At 45.9% G+C, this 15,969-nt stretch overlaps 1 protein-coding gene across 7 annotated transcripts in view; it reads right to left on the bottom strand.

Annotated features, from left to right (window-relative positions):
- PHLDB2 (pleckstrin homology like domain family B member 2) overlaps positions 1–15,969 on the bottom strand; it is a 128,989-nt gene that overhangs the window by 64,232 nt on the left and 48,788 nt on the right. For 3 of the 7 annotated variants that reach the window (XM_065853644.2, XM_065853663.2, XM_065853679.2), the window contains exon 1: positions 8,728–8,833. The exons of 1 other annotated variant lie outside the window; for it this stretch is intronic. The gene's annotated coding sequence lies outside the window, so the exon portion shown is untranslated. Of the gene's footprint in view, positions 1–7,514; positions 7,646–8,727; positions 8,834–15,969 lie in introns of those variants that run through there. 3 more of the 7 variants (XM_065853671.2, XM_065853689.2, XM_071813734.1) reach the window with 2 other exon arrangements.

Below are 15,969 nucleotides of genomic sequence, written 5' to 3'. Positions count from 1 at the left end.
ATGGTGACCATCTGTAAGTCCTCTGGGCTTCAACTCTGGACAAGCAAATAGAAACGCAGCAGAAAAACAAATGAAGAATGGAGACAGATGTCTGGGGCCATCTAGAGACAAGGCACCTATTTAATTAACCGCAGTCGTCACAGCTGCAACGTTTCAGGTCTCGGCTGCAGAGACTTTCCATGCCATGCTTTTTCACCTTATTCTCCTGGAAGGACAGCCCCAGGAGCCGACTGCTCATCCCTGCAGAGGGAGGCTCCTTCACCATGACCTCTGGCTTCTCCCTCACCTGCCCCCCACGAGGTGCCCTCCCATGGGGGCCAGGCCCTGTCCCTCCCCTCTGCTCCCCCAGGAATCCCCCTGTGGTGGTCTCAACCTCACAGTGCTTTTTGTTTCTCTGCAGAGGTCATTTCTTTCTGCTACAGAAAGTTTCCACCCCATCAGGCACTTCTCCCAGCAAGAGCTGGGCTTCACCCTGACAGTCTCCTCCAAGAGGCACACGGAGGACAGGGAGGTGATTCAGGACAGCCAGCATGGCCCCATCAAGGGCAAGTCAGTGGCCTTCTACAGTGGAGTGACTATCTCAGCAGAAAAGGGAAGAGCTACAGACATCACCTATCTGGGCTTCTCTAAGGCCTTTAACGTGGTACCCCACTATGCTCTTCTCTTAATTAGAGAAGTATGGATTTGATGGATGGACTGTTCAGTGGATGAGGAATTGGTTGGATGGTCTCATCCAGAGCGTAATGGTCAACAACTCAATGTCCAGATGGAGAATGGTGACAAGCGATTTCCCTCAGGGATGCATATTAAGACCAGTACTGTTTATACCTTCATCAATGACGTAAACAGTGGGATTGAGCGCACCCTGAGCAAGTTTGTGGATGACTCAAAGCTGAGTAGTGTGGTTGACACAAGTGAGGGACAGGATGCCAGCCAGAGGGACCTGGACAAGCTCAAGGAAGCGGGCCCATGTGAACTTCATGAGGTTCAACAAGGCCAAGGTGCAAGGTCCCACACCTGAGTCAGGGCAACCCCTGGTATCAATCCAGGCTGGAGAATGAAGGGTTTGAGAGCAGCCCTGCTGAGAAGGACTTGGGAATACTGCTGGATGAAAGACTGGACATGAGCCGGCCATGTGCACTTGCAGCCCAGAAGACCAATTGTATCTTGGGCAGCATCAAAAGGAGCGTGGCCAGCAGGTCAAGGGAGGTGATTCTGCCCTTCTGCTCTGCTCTGGTGAGACCCCACCTGGAGTCCTGTGTCCAGCCCTGGAGCCCTCAGCACAGGAAACACATGGACCTGTTGGAGAGGGGCCACAGGAGGCCACAAAATGATCAGAGGGCTGGAACAGCTCTGATGTGAGTACAGGCTGAAGGAGTTAGGGTTGTTCAGCCTGGAGAAGAGAAGGCTTCAGGAAGACCTTATTGTGGCCTTTTAGTACTTAAAAGAATACTTATAAGAAAGATGGGGACACACTTTTTAGCAGGGCCTGTTGCAACAGGACAAGGGCTAATGGTTTTAAACTAAAAGAGGGGATATTCAGGCTACACATAAGGAAGAAATTTTTTACAATGAGGGTGGTGAGACACTGGAACAGGTTGCCCACAGAGGTGGTAGATGCTTCGCATCCTCCAAACTCAAAACCCGTGTAGCATCCCAGGCATTCTCCTTGCCAGGAGTGGGGCTGAGGGGCTGCCTACAGACCCCCTGGTAGGGCTGGGTCTGACAGGCAGCTGACCCAGCAAGAGTTAACAGCAGTTCACCCACTTGTTGCACCGGCTCTCTGCTTTTGCCTGCCTACGAAAGGTGAAGGACTGGGACAGAAATTCTGTTAAAACCACCTCTATGTTGCCATCTTGGCATATTGCTTGTGTAATCGCTATTAAAAATGCTGTACTTCAAGCCCAGAGCTCCCCAGAAAAGAACTAAAAATTTAACTTTCCAGGACATGTTCAAGTTGACACAGAAAACTAGTGACTTTCAACATCTCACACTGTTCTGTAGCAAAAGTATAATCATATCATTAAACACAAAACTACAATATGGGCAACTTGGAATTAAAAGACAGAATAAAGTGTTGCTTTAAAAGAAAGGAAAAGAAAATTAGATTTCCTGCATCTCTATTATTGCTGCTTTATGGTCAAAGTCATTAGTAAGATCACAAAAAAATCCCATCCTCTCTATCTCATAAGATGATGGTTACCTCTTAATCAATGTGACAAACAGTAAAGAGAGAATAGCTGAGAGGGAAGGGTTTCTAAGTAATTGAAAATTCCATCTTTAGTTCAGTTTGGTGAATACCTGGGCTCGCTAACAGGCAAAATGAAGAATGTATTTTTAAGGTTAAATATTTATATGGTTTCGGTTCAAGTCTGAGAACTCATTACACATCTCTCTTCTTAAAGAATGAGAGATCAGAGAAGTCATCACCTAGCAATAATTGGATTTTTTGGGGGAAGAACTTTCTAAAACTCTGTTGCGAGCATAAACAATAAACAATTGATGAATTTATGAACTAAGTAAATGAACAGCTCAAAATCAACAGTTTATCTGCTCACATGAAACCATGTTCTTTCAGATGAAGGTTATGCAGGGCCTCATCCAACAACCAGCAAGCCTGACTCTAGTTACAGAGCACATGCGGCGCTCTGCCTTGTCTGGAATGAAGCAAAATGATTTCATCTGGGATTTATAAAGTCATCTGAAGTGAATGTATACAGCATTACCAATCATGTTTCATCTCCACAGTGCCCAGGCCAAATTAAGTTTTGTTTCACTGACAACCAGAAGAAACAGTGATTCACGACTCAAATGGGCGGCGAGTCAAACAAAGGATTCCAGTTCTGAGATATTATAACACAGGGTGGCTTAACAGTAAGAACTTCTTTCCCTCAGCATAAGAGCATGGGCACGCAGTCCAACGAAATCACAGGGACAGTTCTACCCAGTGCTTAGTCCGTACATTTAGGGTGATGTTTTCTCACCTTACGGTTTCTCTCCCCTTTCTTTACTGCTGCACAGGGTGATGCCACCTCTCTCTGGCAAGGTTTGCTGTGGCACCCACTTTGCCCTTACATTACCAACTGAGTCAGCTGCAATGCCTCAGGCACTGCTAAAGTGCTCCTCTGACTGAAAACAAACAGTCCATTTTAAACAAAGCTCTCAAATTTGGCCATCTCTCCTTTAAGGCTTTTCTGCACTTCACTGCTTCTTCATTTTCAGTTTCTCGCAAATCATCACCAGTGGTTCCCAGCATCTCCTGTCTCTGATACCTCTTCATAAACTCCTACAGCAGCATAATACACCCACAGAACACAGATGAAACCTCATGTGACAGAGGGCAAGGACAAAAACTCATCATTGCCACTGTCCGCATAACATCATCAGAGTTTCATTTGTTCTGAAACCAGAAGGTTTTCAAATGATAAGGACTCATTTCAGCTTTTACAATAAAACCCAGGCTGTTTTGGAAACAAGAAAGCCTCCTAAATTTTTCCACCCTGAACAAAATTTGGTGAATGAGTGCCGATTCCTTCGGTGCCTGGAGATGTAACTTTTCCACAGTATAGCACACCTAGGTGTTAAATGGACTGCTCCATTACAAAGCTGATTTACCTTTTTCAGGCATAATATGAGGGCAATGTACTTGTCCTAATTAAATCAAGCCTGTTTATTTCCCCTGACTGACTTTCTTTACAAACAAAAGTCCTAATAGGCTCAAACTGATGGGAGAGTAAAACTCATCAGGATCTGTAGTTTACCTCTAAAAACACGCAGGTGTAAATCCATCTTTCCCCGGCCCCTGAAAGCCTAGTGTCAAACCGAAACAATATAATCATAGAAAGGCACCCACATAATTTGGTGTAAATTCTGCACCCATAAACTAGCAAATGGACACATCCTGAAGAGAAAGCATGGTCATCTCTGCCAAAAACTGGGCAACTCAGCAAGGCTGTTGTCTAAAGGTCATCTTAAACATCCTTCTTCATTTCCTCCTCCTCCTCCCCCACAGCACAATACAGTAGGACTCCAAGCTACAGCTAATTGCCTGCCAGCACAGCCCTGAAATCGGCTCTGTCCCCGGCTTTTCACCATACAGGTCTGCAACTCATTGGTCCCCGTGAGGCAAGTGAGCGCAAGATCTGGTTACGGGCACAGGGAGTTTCAGTTCCCAAAGCTCACAGCATGGCACCTTCGCCAACACTAAATAAATTAAATATCAAATATCTGTGAATCAGATTTGACTAAGTCACTCCTCCGCAATCCTGCAGGTTTCCGAAGTGGAAAAGGGAGCGGCAGAGGAAGTCGCTCTTGTGGCTTATCTCTTCCTCTGAGAAATTATCATGTTTGATATTAGAGAAGGTACAGAAAAAGGGCAATGCAACAACAGAAAACACCCTAAATAACTTTATTCCCCTGATAAACCACATCTATTTTACTGGAATAACTACCCCAGCTACTCCACAAATTGCACCCAAATACAGTATTTCTAATTATTGTGTCCTGCTGTATAAGCATGATTCTCTCCTTGATAAGGACTGATGTTGTAGGCACTGTAAAATCAATTGCTCTTGCCAGTAGACAGAAACCACGTAATCACTTTAATCACATAATGATAACTGACAATTTTAAGGGCACATAAAAATGAAAACATTCATTACCATGTAAATACTGTAGTTCAATGACTACAAATTGGGATTTTAACCATTGACATAAGAGACACCTACTACTGAGTGTGTCCAAATAAAAATGACCGTGGAAATGTTGAAGCTTTATAACTTCTGTGCCATAATAGCTACTCTTACCTGAAACTGAAACTAGTAAAGTGCACATTTCAATGAATCTGATATCATTCCTATTTAGAGGGCAAGCAATTAAGACCCCTTACTCAAAGCACCTTATTTTAATAGACATCACTGCCTCCTCCTTACTTTGCAGTCACACAAACCACTGTTGCGCCTGGACTAGTTCACTGAAATCAGTTGAGGCAAGAAGGAGAGTTGATTCTTTTCTGCCCAAACAAAATCCACCAACAGGCAGAAATGCATTAGAATAGATTTCTGTTAAAACAATGAACTCCTTTCTTCACGCAGAAAAACAGGGCTGCCAGAGGACAATCCAACCTCAAGTCATACTCATCTTTTCTATCTTGGTACCTTTCTGGTAGTTAAGCTTAAGAGTCAGTTATCGGACCCAGGGACTGATTCATCTCACTCCAGTATTGATGCACTCCCAGGTATTACGCTGTCACTATTTCATTAACTTCTTTCATATTGAAAATTTTGGCATGCTCAAAAGATTTGGAACTTGAGACTTGAAAACTGCACACAGACATGGCAAACAGAAAGCTCTGCTGGTTGCTGGTGGATTGTGATTGCTTGTAACTCATTGTGCAGCCTAATAAAACTCAAAATATTTATGCACATTTATTTCTACACCAGCTATCTTGTTTATTCTAAGTTAACATAATTATCAGTCCAGGAAACAGAGACTTTCTTCGCCTAAAATCTCAGGAAGAGGGTTGAGTTAAAAACAATTGTGAATCCAAATTCATACAGCACAGGGGCAGAGAGGCCCTAAAGAAAAGTGTCTCCTTTCACATCCTAACTGACAGGATAAACTTGCCTCCAGGATGCCCCTAACAAATTCAATGAGAGCTTGCTATACACAGTAGGTAGGTAAGTCCAAGAAAATCTAAGCAGCTAGAAAAACTAATTAGAACTGCTTTAAACATCATCTATTCTCTTTTTCTTTTCTTTGGCCTTCTTGGATGTCCTTACCATTTTTTTCCTGTCTGTTGCATTTTCTCACTCTCTCAGGCAACCTCTGCCCATGATCTGCTTTCCTCTGTGCTGATTTCCTTCACCGCCACTTTGTGCCTGTCACTTCCTTTCCTTAATCAGTTCCCTCCAGTGCCCACTTATTCTGACAGTTTCTGTCTCTCTTTTTTCATTCGTCCATTTCTCCACAATTTGTCTCCTTCCAGAGATGTTTGCCCCATATTTCCAAATGTCCCCTCCAGCTCTGTAATGCTTCTTCATTTTCGAGCGCTATCAGGGCAGTGAGCATGCCCTCAGACTAAATGCTTCTCATCACACTTGCTTGGCAAACCACATCATGACAGCAACAGCTCCAGTGGCATCCACTGTGGCTGTTGTGCTACCAAGCCATGGGCCTGCCTGCACAAATGCAGGGCAGCATTTATCAGCAAGTCCCAGGACTGCGCTCCCTTGAGCAAAAAGCACAGGCACTATACCTGCAGTTGCACCATTTAATTTAATTAAGGCGGTTAAATAAAGTGCTTCACTTAAAAACTGACCCCACCTGCATGAGATTTAAGTACGAAAAAACACACCAGGTCACATTTATGGAGTTAATTCCCATATTGCAGTCTCTGGAGGACCTTCTATGGGGGAAAACTCCTCCTGGATTTCCATGGCACCTTGGATGTGTTCCACCAGTCCAATGCAACCTAAATTAACAGCATCTGCTCTGAATACCCAAAACAGGGTATCGTCTTAACACCTGTTTAGTTAACTCAAAGAGAAGCAGTGTTTGCTATACTGGCTGTTACTGCACATCAGAATCAATTGTTTGTTTATGAAGGAATTAGTGCTGTGTTCACTACACCTGGTGTGTATTCTCTCAATTTTTATTTGTTAAAACAATCACCAGCACTTTCCCCCCTCCACCCACTTCCATTATGTCAGCTTTCCTCTGAATCTTCAAGTGGAAAAGACAGACAAGATCTTCCCATCCAAAACCCCTTAGCCCTTCTGATCCAACTCCAGCCTCAAGGTGTACCTCCAATCTTTACCTCACCCATCCTCTGCTTCCTATCTAAAAGACAAAATGCTCCACATTTTTCATGATGGACTTTGCTCCTTCCAAACAATGGTCAACTGGTATCTTTGCATAGTTTCAAGGAGCTAGTTGCTAATTGTATCTGATAAGCACAGACAGCAACTGATATGGAAAAAATGGAAAAAATTACTACTCTTCCTGTCCTGGTTGCAGACTTCCATTCCGTCAGTAAAAACAGGGACACACAAGAGTCATTTTAGTCAGTCTGTCAAAATGGAAGGGAAATAAATTTCTAGTGTGGAAAAGGAACTGTGTAAACCAATCAAAACAATATACTACTGGCTCTGGAAATTATAAGGTGTTATTATCTGACCACCCAAAACCCCTCCCCTCGACAGCAAAGGGAAGCATTCTTCCATGTTCCAATAATTTAATCTCCTTTCTCTCCTACATCGCTTCCTTCTGCTGTCAGAAACCAAGCCCATCCTCCTCCTTCACAGTTCCATTTGGTACTACCATGCCTTACCTCCTCCCATCCCTCTTCCTTTCCCATGTTAATATCTTATATTGGGGACCACATCTATGAGAATACAGAGAAAGAAAACAATTGAGAAGTTCACCAGATGTGAGAACTTGCAAAATTGCCTCTCCCTTGTTTCCCTCTTCCCCTGACACAGAGCGAATATGCAGCACAGAGATGAAATATTCACCATGTTCTGACTGGCAACACGTCCACTCAGCTGCCCTGGAGATGCAGACACGGAGGACTGGGACACGTGCAGAGTCAAGGCAGGCAGACATGACGACACGTTGACAAGATGAGCATTTTGAGGCAAAGGAACTGGTGACAAAAGCCATGTGTTTAAGATCACACAAGCACTCAGTGGCAGGAGCAGAAAGCCCATCTCTCGAGCCTTTATGTAAGCACAGCCAGTCTATTTACATTTCTGCACATGGGGAAATTCCTCAGGCAGCTTTGGGGTGGGAGGAGAAGAGACCGCTGCTTTCCAGCCCGTTCCTCCTTTTGCTGGTGGGCAGCAGGTAGCCTTCCAAAAGGGCTCCCATCTCCAAGCTGAACTTACCACCGAGCGTGCGGCTCCGGGAGTCACTAAAACACACCCCGGCTCCGGTTGCTGACAGGGCTGCACGAGGGGTGACTTCCCAGCTCTAAAATCTGTCAGGGGAGACCGAGCCCAAACCCCCTGATTTCCGCAAGCCAATCAGACGTAATGCCGGATTCTTGTTGCTAAACTCCAGCGTTGCCGAGACGGCATCCATCACCAGCCCAGCCCTGGGAGAAACCCATCTCCGCTGGGCACAGCAGCCGTCGCACAGCCGCGGGAGGCTTTGAAAGCCACCAGCCTAACAAAGAAGCGCGGACAAAGAGCCCTGTCCTACGTCTTCCCCACTACCAGGTAGATGATTGACGACGGAAAATCAAACCAAGCCAAGCCAAGCCCCGCGGTTCCTCCCTTGTCTCCTCAGCCCACGGACGCCCCCGCCGCCGGCCGGGGCAGCGGCTTTGTTCGCCGGCGGGGATGCGGGCAGCGCCTGCCAGCACCGGGGAGAAACACCCGGACAAAGAGGGAGACGCGACCGGCGCCGAAAGGGACACGGGGAGAGCTCCATCTCTTTTAGCTGCCGAGTCTCCGCCGAACCGGGCGGCAAGGGGGGACCCCCGTCGCCGCCACCCACCAGAAATGCGAGCGGGGTGGGGGGGGGGGATGTGGTGACACAAACTCCCCTAAAAGTAGCCAAAGACCGGGGACAGCTATGACCAGCTGAGCCGGCGTCAGCCCGGGCTCTGCGTGCCCGAGAGGGACCCTCTCCCCATCCCCGCGGGCAGCCGAGAGCGGAGCCACAGCCGCCCGGGAACGCTACAGCCACCCCGCAGGACGGCGCTTCCCCCAGCCCCGCACTCACCACCACCGCTGCCTCCTGCCGCCGCTGCCCGCCGCGCATCCCGCTGCCCGCCCGGCCTCTGCTGCTGCTGTGAGCGTCGCCTCCCGCCTCCCCCCGCCGCTGCCGGGAGCCGCCCCCCGCGCAGCAGCCAGCGCCGCCCCACGCAGGGGCGCGCCCGCCCCGCGGCGGGGCTGGGGCGTGGGGCACCCCCGCCGGCGGAATGGTTCGCTCCCCTCAGGCCGGGGTCGCAGGAGCGGGGCAGCCGAAGGGGAGCGGGAATGGGGGTGGGGGGTAGAAGGTAGACGGAGAAAAAAGGGGAAACAGGCGCGGAGGGACCTAAAGTGCGGGGTGGGTGCCTGACCGAGGAGGTAGCGGGGTCTTGCCGAGGCCGCTCCGGGGGACAGCCGGCGGAGGGGCCGCCGCGGACGCTTCACGCTCCATAAATGTGAATCGCCAGGCAATTTCCTGCCGTGAGATTAGCTGAGCAAACAGGGCGGCTCTGGGAGGGTGCGGGCACGGTTTTCCTTGCCTGGGGCTGGGGCTGCGTTTACCTGTGCCCTCTGCCTCCTCCTCATCCCCAGGGAGCCGTGTTTGAGTGAGAGCAGCCCTCTGCCCTCCCGACTCCGGAGGGCATCTGAGTTACCTGGGCATCCTGCTGCTCACCCCACTTGCTGCCACCTGCTAGAAGCCTTCCTGCAATTTAGTCTTACCTGAATAAAAATACACAGGTGCATGTATGTGTATATATGTATGTATATGTGTGCGTGTACACAGACACGGCCCCCAAGAGACCCCCCATCCAGGCCCCACCCATCAGCAAGGGATGCACACAGGTGGCAGCTGCACCCACCCGCATTTCACTGTCCCAAGCTGGAGAGTGGACTGGTGAGCCCAGACAGACCTCACTAGCAGGGTTTTAAAACGAAAGCAAGCGTACAAAACAACAGCGGCTTGGCAAAGTGTATTTGCCCAAGCAGTGCGCTTCACCTACCCTGTGTTTGGCAAGTGGCTGGGGGCACCAATCCAGATCCCTTCAGAGGTCCCTGCTCAGGAGGCTATGCAGTGGCAAAGGCATCAAGGCTTCCAGCTGTTACCGAGGAAAATGAAAAGTGTATAGAGCCTCTGGGGAGGTGTCATTCCACCCTTGGGTTCAGTGGATGCTGGGATCCCAGGGTGTGTATAACAAACCTTCACCTTCCAAGTGCATGTATAGTGTCAGCTTGGTAAGGAAAACGCCAGCGGTGAAAAATTCGAGCCAGCCTGGAGGACTGTGCTCAGGGCAGCGAGCCAGAGTATCCTACATAGCGATCGTGTTTCCTGCTGTGTGGCCTTGTCGCTCTACCTTTCCCCGTTTGTTTCCCAAAGAGGAAATTTGGGGATCGCTGCATGTACCTGCTGTGCAGGGGTCCCGACAGAGGACTCGAAGCTCACAGGGCCCTCAGCAGATGTAAACCACTATTGCGATCACTGACTGTTCCCATCCGCCACGGGGAAATGGGGTTCCTTGGGATCAGGTTCCTGCCTTGCGTATTCTGGGGGATTATTTTATTTGGCTAAAACCGTTACTTTACCACAATAAAAACTTTGTAATAACTCATTAAATTCTGAAATCTGTATAGTAACAGTCACGGTACCAGAGAGTATTAAAAAAAAAAAAAAAAGGAAAAAAAGGCCTCGTGTCCTAATTTACACATAAATAGATAAAAATACAAGCTTTTGAGACTAATTACTTTAATAGGCCAGAACCTAGATGCACTCTCCTTATGTGAAGCCCCCACAAATGTCCGATTACTTAATTTACTACTAATGTTGAACCTGGCTCTTCTGTTTTGTTCACTGAACAAGCAAGAAGGATTGCACACAGTTAAAAAAATAAAGGCATATAGGTGTAACAAATGCAGAGTTAAGGACATGCTCACAGCTGGAAGAAGCAAGAATGGCTTTGAACCCTGTCACAGCCAGACCCAAAAGCAGCCAGCCTTCTCTTCATCTCATGTGATCTTCCTACTTCTTTTAAGTAGGAAAACTGTAAGTAATAATCTGCAAAACCTCCCTAGGGAAAATGATGCCTAATAGCATGAAAGGGGTAACTTAGCACTTGTGGTTAAACTGTTACTCTGAAGGACTTTCAATATGCTGTTGGAAAAGTTCCTTTAGTTAGTTTCTACACAGTAGGTGAGGTGACAGCAAAGCTAGATCAGGCAGAAAGTGTGTCTGTACCTCGTATTTGTGCACTGGGAAAATTTTATCTGAGTGACTGTCATCTGTTTCTTGACAGCAAAGGAGAGAAAAATAAGGAATAAAGCTTATTTCTAAAATAACAAAAGGTGCTCAAAAACAGCCGTAGCTGAGGCCCTAAAATAACTTGATAAGCTGGAATGTCTAACAGACAAGAGTCTGGATATTAAAAACAAAAAAAAATACTGTATTGGACATTTTATGACTAGGAAATACTTAAAAATTAGCAAACAGGTGAAACTCCAAAAAATAAAGAGCTGAAAATTCTTGTTGGAACAAAAGTGGCAACACTACTATTAAAGAAAATCAGGAACAAGATGGTGGAAACTTGAACGAGAGCTACAAGTCGTAGATGGGTTCAACAGTCCACCTAACTGGCTTTAACTGTTTTCATGGCAGTTGCATGGCTACCTCTAGTGTACTACATATCATAGCAGCTGAGTATGCAAGCATGTCCAGTAAAAGTTTAGTTTCCATGGTAATTTGTATAAGTAGAAATCAAATGTTGGAATGCTTGCAAAAAGTATGGTTTAATCAGGAGCATTGAAAATGGTAAAAAAAATTCTCCAGTGCCATGCTTCTGTAACAAGGAAGGAGAGATCTCTTCAGCCACTTCAGGACTGAGGTCACCTATGAACAGGCACGTGCAATCACAACCGCTGCACTACCTGGTCCCTCACCTTTGCAGATTTTATCCACATCAGGTGTGGACATGACTGCATTTCTGTCAAATGAGCCAGAGCCCACCGCTGGGAGTTGGCTCAGGCTTTATGCTGCCTGCAGGAAGAGAGACAATGCCCAACCTGACAAAGTCAGTTGAGATAAAGCTACCTATTTATAGCTGGGTGTAGTTACACCCAGTCTTTTCTTTGGTGGCAAAACTGGTCTGGTTTCTTCCCTTTCCTGCCTTAACTATTAATTTGGGTTCCCAGTCTATAGTTTGTGACCTTCTTTGGTGGCCTGATGCAGTTATTCATGAAAACCAGATAACAATTCAGGTGAAAATTCTTCCTTCCCTGCACTTCTTCCCCTTCTGAAAAAGGTCCAACAAGTAGTTGTATGAGAGTGGTTGATGAGAAGAGGAACAACAGAGATCTGAGCAGCTGTGCTTGAGACTGAGCCTCTCTTTCTTGAACTGGTGTCACCAATACACCAATGGATTATTAATTTGCACTCTTTTTGAACAAATATGTTGCAACAAAAGAAGTTGTAAAGATTCGGTGCTTTCCAGCGTGTCACCAGAGCATTTTGAACCATTGCCTCAGTGAAGAAACACAGCTGTTGCTTGCCATTGCAGAATAAAACTACACAATTGTTTATAGCTTGAAAAGAATAACAACGGTCACAACCAGAACTTCTAGTGAAACTTCAAAGCAAGCAGTAACTTCCTCAAAGACATTTTGAGGCAGTGTACCAGGCTGGATTCTAGGTACTGAAAGAAACTTAATTATTAAGACTCATTGAGAATCTCTGCACAATAAAAAGGCAACCTGGAGCATGACTGCATTCATCAGTACTGTTCCCGTGGAAGACTCCCTCCCAGTAGCTACACTGGTCATCCAAGTTAAAACGTACATGTGTATTAATGTAGCACACAGTAGAGAGGTATATTGAATAATAATAAAATAATGTAAGCTGAGATTCAACCAGTGGAGTGTTCTTCTGCCTTGGTCTGAAACTTTCTTAAATTGTCACACAAGAGCTATCAAGAAGAAACTGCCTTGGGAAAATAAGTTACTTGAGTAATCAAATCTCATGCTTCAGGGCACGAGTCAATTGCTGCAAGGGTCAAGAAAGGAATTTCCTCACTCTCTTCCTTTGCACAGTTGTACACAATTAACTAGGTTGTAATTGCAAGGCAAGAAAGCGGTTAGGTTCTGCATTCCTCTGAATCATCAAGTGCTGGCTGCTTTTGCAGCTGAATTCAGAGCTCAAGGGACAGGTCTGGTAGGTGGGTTTTAGTTGCACTCCTGTGAGGCTTTGCCTAGATGTGCAGCATGCGTGTGAGATCTGCTCTTCCTCTGATGCTGACTGCCTAGCTCAGAGTATGGCTGCATTGCAGAGCCACCATTAAAGTGAGGACTCAACTAATTTAGGTGGTTAGTTTTCTGTTAGTAATAAGTAGTTACTTTAAAAGTGTCTCTGTCGATAAATTGCACAACTCGTAATGACTCATTTAAGTAGCAGCAATGTTGTAGCTGTAATTGCCTAAAGATATAAACAAGACAAGATTTGTTGGAAAGGTAACCATTTTTATTTAAGCGACTAGTCCATTTAGTGCAGTGAAAGATCACGCTATTTCTTCTTTAAATAGAACATTTTAGGAATCAAAAGGACTTTTGCTAACACAGGCCAGGTATTAGTCTGCTTCAAATCACAAGAGCCCTACCATATTAGCTTGTGTATGGCTATCTGTCTTTGCAGCTGATTAATTGCTTCCCTTTGCTAGAATCAGAATGCTTCTGTGAATGGAGGTGGCTTAGGTGGATTAATTAGCCAACTCTGATTCTGCAGCTAAACTCGCCACAGTCTTACTAAAGTTTTTCTGTATACAAGTACATTTTTGATATATGATCTGTGAGCAAACACCTTGAAAACTGCAAGCACAAGGTCTATAGGTAAAACCTTAGTCCATGCTCTTCACAGATGTTAAGTCAGTCGGCAAACGTTTGGCAGAAGACACGGTCCAAATGCCACAGGTACACTGGTTTACAACTATAGTTACAGATTAAGGCAGCTAACCATTTTCGTACTCTCTGTGATGAGATGCAAGGGTGTCTTCATCTTACACTTGCTCTTCTTTTTTGCCAGCAAGCAATAAGCTGACTCCTAAATGCTCATACACACCTTAGTTTGGGGCCTTATGATTTGCCTCTGATGCCAAGTCAGGGAAGTTTTCTGTTCTCCTTTGGTCCCTATCCTTCTTTATCAAATCTGGATGCAGACATATGTATCAAACAATGAACAATGTGGTGGGTTATGTCAGTAAGATAGTACTTTCTCTAGTAGGAAATTAAACGAAATCTAAAAGTATTTAAGCAATTTGTCCAAGGTTACACAAGAAATTTCAGCGGGAACAAGGTGTGGAACACAAGAACGCAAGATACTACTTTAATTTCACAGTTAATCTGTGAAAAGATAGATCTGTGTGTTGAAATAAACTCCTTTGGTTTCTTCCTCCTGCAAAATATATTCTTCCCCTTCAGGTCAAACTCATTTAATTGGTACAGAGTCAAAAGAGGTAAAACAATGCATTTCCACCAAAAAGATAGATGGTTGCCAAAACTTACTTCATTCTGTCCAGAGTCATTTGGGCTGGAACTGATGTAGTTGCTTTCATAAAGGAAAAATCTCCGCCTAACAAAGTTTAGATAAAATATATCTTCACAACTGATTCATGAAGCTGCCTTGGCTGACAAGTTTTTATATGTGCATTAAGAAGGGTTGTAGAGGTTTTTTCTCAGCAGATGGCCTCCAAATGTGAAATTAAGTCCCATTAGCAGCACAAAGGATGGCATGATATAGCTACTACTTTCTCGCATTAATAGGGGCAGAATAAGATGCAGAGATGTATTTTAGCCTCAGCTTTGGGAAATTTTTCTCCAAATAGATGTGGGAATAAAAGCAACTGAAAAATACAAATTATAACCATTTTCTCCCTGTGTAGCCCTTACTCAAAACTGTCTTATGTACTTACACAAAATGTACAAAACCCAAAGATAAACATCCTGAAGAAGCACTAATGCCCAATGCAAAATCAACCTCAACCAAAAGAGCAGGCAAGTGACAACCCACCATGTAACCTCCCCACTGCACCTTCAGCAAAATCCTAAAAATACAGCGAGGTTACAGAATCAAATATGTTCAGCTCCTGCCAGAATGTGCATGGGAAGGGGAAAGATGGGCCCACACCTCCCTGCAGGTTTTTTAACTGATATGTGTGCTGTAGGAATCTGGCTCCTGCAGCCAGGACAGTTTCTGTCCCAGAGAGCTTGTTGGCGTGCAAGGCATGATATGGCACATACACTTCCCATATGCCCACTGCCAGATTAAATCATATTGCCCAGAGAGGTGGTAGATGCCCCATCCCTGGAGACATTCAAGGCCGGGCTGGACAGGGCTCTGAGTAACCTGATCTAGTTGAAGATGTCCCTGCTCAGTGCAGGGGGTTGGACGAGATGGCCTTTGAAGGTCCCTTCCAATCCAAACTGTTCTATGATTCTGTATCCCATTCTTCCCTTTTGCCTTTATGTCAGGCCCATTTTGGGTTACCCTGGGGAATAACAGTGGATCATCTTACAGGTAAAGCTTGTTGCCTGTGTCCATTGTTACATATGCCACCTTCCTCATGGGTGCCATCAGCATGTCAGTAACCCTATGGGCCTCTGGCAGACAGGGCAGGGGCTGAAACTGTGGCCTCCACCCCTTCAGGGAGGCTGCAAACTGCTGGAAGAGTTGTTGGCACCGTGAGCTTCCTCTAAAGAAAGTAAAGCACTTGGGTATGTGGGATTAGAAGCCCCACACGTCTCCAGCTGCCCAGCCTGCACTGGCCATGCCCTCTGCATTTTAACCAGAAGCTGAAGCTTTACAGGGCGACACCTCAGCTAACGGTATGATGGTAAACTGTAACGCAAACAAACTCGGCTATTTGGGGAATATGAGAGGTTTGGAAGCACTATTTTACAGGAGCTGGACCACATAAAGCCTGCTGATTTATAATCATATTGTTGTCTAGGTTGCTCACCCCAGAGCATCCATCTCCATCCCGCAGTGCTGCTCCTCGCAGCCTGGGCAGCCTGTGTGTGAAGGAGCCCTAGACGTACTCTTCAGCCTGGGCTTGCACCACTGTGGCCACGACACCACGCGCTTCCAATGAAATTCCCACTGACTGATGTAGGATTAGACCCACAGGAAGCAATAAAATATGCTTGCTGATCCCAGAGTATCACAGGAAATTAACATATGACAATCTTTAACACACTGTTTTAATAAATTGTAATTTTGTACTGTAGTTTAAAGACCACT

Source organism: Patagioenas fasciata, chromosome 1 (genome assembly GCF_037038585.1).
Source record: "Patagioenas fasciata isolate bPatFas1 chromosome 1, bPatFas1.hap1, whole genome shotgun sequence".
NCBI classification, from domain to species: domain Eukaryota; kingdom Metazoa; phylum Chordata; class Aves; order Columbiformes; family Columbidae; genus Patagioenas; species Patagioenas fasciata.
The sequence above is the reverse complement of the archived record's forward strand: the minus strand, read 5'-3'. Positions and strand labels throughout refer to the sequence as shown.